At 37.1% G+C, this 3383-nt stretch overlaps 1 long non-coding RNA gene across 1 annotated transcript; it reads left to right on the plus strand.

Annotated features, from left to right (window-relative positions):
- The first annotated feature begins 269 nt into the window (after positions 1 to 269).
- Positions 270 to 2209, plus strand: LOC116795583. Its single transcript, XR_004360092.1, has 3 exons — positions 270 to 437; positions 684 to 817; positions 2121 to 2209. It is a non-coding gene; the product is annotated as an uncharacterized LOC116795583 (long non-coding RNA).
- The last annotated feature ends 1174 nt before the right edge of the window (positions 2210 to 3383 follow it).

Genomic DNA, 3383 nt, shown 5'->3' on the forward strand with positions numbered 1-3383 from the left:
AGCTTAATGTATTACGCTTGCATAATGGAGAGCATTCAACATGTACGGGAAATCATGTCTATTTATGATTAACACCTCATTTCACCTCTGCTTTTCAGTTCAGAAAAACTGTTAAAAGTACATTTAGATAGAAACACTTTTCACATACCTCACAAGTTAAGAAGTAAAGTTCATTATTTCAAAATTTAATTAAAAATCTACCTTTTGCTTCAAAGAAGTCTTTTTTTTTTTCTCTAGGCAGACTTCTTCCACCCTGGCCTAAAGTAATTTGTACTAGATGCTCTTTGACAGAGAACACTGAACAAAATAAGCTGACAATTCAATGCAGTATGATCATCCTTATCAGTACAAGAATATTACTTTTAATTACTTTATTTGAAAATGGCAGTAACAGCCTATTAACCTGGAAATTAACTCTGGACAACTGTTCCTATGAGGTAATATATGGATTCGATTTCAATGAAATCTCTGCGTAGCTTTTACCTAATTTTGTTGGCTGCAGATGTGTCCCTCTATTTAATTTAAATGCAGACAGAGGTATAAAAAATGGAAAGTTTCAGAATGAGATCCAAGTTCTTGCCTTTTGTCTCTGTGAAAAATCCTTTTCCTCACCATGTAAAGGTTACTTTGTAAATTATGATGTAACTTTTCTCTAGAAAACTGACTTCACTCTACCTTTGCAGCGTTAGCTCCCTGGTTATGCCAGGATCCAAGGTCCATGAACAACAGGCAACACCTTCATTGATTCAACCTGGTGCTTGTATATCTGCTCTGTTTTACAAGGCATTTGAGTCCATTCAATAGCAGCAGCCACCAGGTATGTATTGATCCGGCAGTAGCAACAGTGCCAGCTTAGCCCTGATCTGGTGCAGGCTGCACTCTGACTTGCGTACAGGGATGGAAGTTGCTCCGTACCGTGAAATACAGCACAAAAACTTCAGTGCTGCTTCTACCTGCAGTGTCCCCCCCAGCTCTAAATTCCTTTTTTTTCTCCCTAATTTCCATTTAGTCAAGATTTTCTCATTTCCAGTGTAAGGTCAACTTTGACAACTCATGGGTGTCATCATATATTTCCTCTAAGGTCTATCCTACAGGTGCCTATAGATGGTCCAAACAGTTCATGGAGGACAGACACACTGCTACATGGTGAATGAAGTGAGAGCACACAAGGCAGGCAGTGTGACTGCAGCACTGCTCTCCTGCTCCCTGGATCATAATCCCTGTGACAATTACACTATATAATACTCCAGTAAAGGAACTAATGCTGTATGATCTCCATTTAACAAAATTCTTAAGTACCTGCTAAAGATGTATGCCTTGCTGCCTCTGGATTCAAAAAGATTAGTCATATACTTGCAGTTAAACACATATATGAGTATTTAATATGTTTTAATTCTTCTGTATATTCATTTGTTTGCTAAATGGCTGCAGTTCTGGATGTCCCCACTGCAAACAGAATGAAATTAATACATCAAATTCCTTCAGACCACCAGACTGTTCAATGGCTAGAGGAGTGTGCATAAGCAGAGATTTTGTATTATGCAACAATAGATAGGTACATTTTTTTGTGGATTTATATGAAATATTCATATTTGTTGTTTCTCTGAAAGCATACTTTGAGGAACTATTATGAAAGTGACTATAGAAAAACACAGCTGTATTTAAAATGCTCTTTTCCTGCTCTCTTTGTGTTGTACAACAGACCACAGATGTAACTTCGTCAACTCACACAAATCAAGAACCATTAAGATGGACTTCTATCATACTTTTTCATTTTCAGCTTCTGGATCTTCTATATTCTTTAGTTTAATCTATTAAAAAATTTTCACAGCATCACCTATTTTCCTGATTTTAATCTAAGATTTACTTAGTGAACAATAAATAGTCCAATTTTCACAGAATCATAGAGTCATAGAATTATTCAGGTTGGAAAAGACCTTTAAGGTCAAGTCCAACCTTTAACCTAGCACCGCAACTCCACCACTGAACCATTTCAGGTAAATGGTTTTTGACTGTTATTGTAGTTTGTGCTTAATTGCTGAACAGGACAGCAATCAAAACATTTGCTTCTATCGGAATAATTCTAGTCAGTAGCAGCTTCAATTATTATTACTCTTTAGGTTACACCAAGTAGAAGACAACACTATTTCCCATCAAGCTTGTCATTTCAACAATGCATTTTAAACAACCTGCTATGTAGTGCAAGAGGTGACTTGAGCAGTGCAGTCACTCAGGGTGGCTGTAAACCTGACTTAAGCAGCCACTTAAGGTGAGTTTATGACTGCTTTGCATTGTTAAAAGAACATGGGCAGCTAGATCATACCAACCAGTCTGGCCCAGGATATTCTATCATAAAGTGCCATATGGTCATTTACAGATCTGGATGCAAATTCCATTGAGACTGTAAGCAATTATCTTTTAATTAAATGCCATAGCAAGAGCTGTATGAAGTGTTATTCTTTATTTTAAAGCAAAGTAGAGAAGAAAACTGCATCACCTTGAAGAGGACTGGAATAGATTATGGTTTCATGGCATTACTAGTGCAGTCCAGGCCACTGTACTCTGATTCATGTCAAAATATTAACAAACTAGCTATCTAAGACAATGATTTTGGCACCATGTACTCTAAGATTCCACTCAGAGGATGACTGAGGTACACATACACATGCAAGAATCGTGAATGTTATCCTTACATTAACTTCAGTGGATTTATTTGCATATTAAAAGTTACACATGTCAAAATACTTCTTTTTACCTGAAAGCTATATATGATGGGAACATCTTACCCTTTCTTTGTCACCATAATTAAACAACCATCACTTAAGAGCCCTGCCCCTACCAACTAGGTGAGTTTCAAAGCAAGAGCTTACTTTTGACTGACTCTACTTCCAGATACCTGACTTCAGAGTCAGACAAACCTCCATTGTTTATTTTCTCCATTATCTAATTTAATGCTTACAATGTCTGCTCAAAACAGTGAAGCCTTTCCATACTGGATTTTCATTATTGCACATCCATGGTTGAATTGCCATTGAACAGAAGGCAATGGTAAAGGTCCCATCAACTTCCTTTAAAGAAGGACTTGGACCCCAAGTCATTTACTGTTTATGAAATATATGTTCTCTTAGTATATGCCTTTCCCTCTCAGTCCCCCAGTATCAACTTAGGAGAAGCATTTCCTCGTATTTCTCATGTCTGAATGTTACATCACTTAAGCCCGTTCTGGAAAGTGGCTGGTTAACAACTGCCACAGCACAAGCAAGTAGTTTTGATCAATCTTAAATCCTCATCCCTTGACACTTTAATCAAAATAATTTAAAATTCTATTAAGCACAATATGCAGAGCATTAACACTCTGAACCAGTGAGCAGTTGGAGTGTGGA

Source organism: Chiroxiphia lanceolata, chromosome 1, assembly GCF_009829145.1.
Source record: "Chiroxiphia lanceolata isolate bChiLan1 chromosome 1, bChiLan1.pri, whole genome shotgun sequence".
Lineage (NCBI taxonomy): Eukaryota > Metazoa > Chordata > Aves > Passeriformes > Pipridae > Chiroxiphia > Chiroxiphia lanceolata.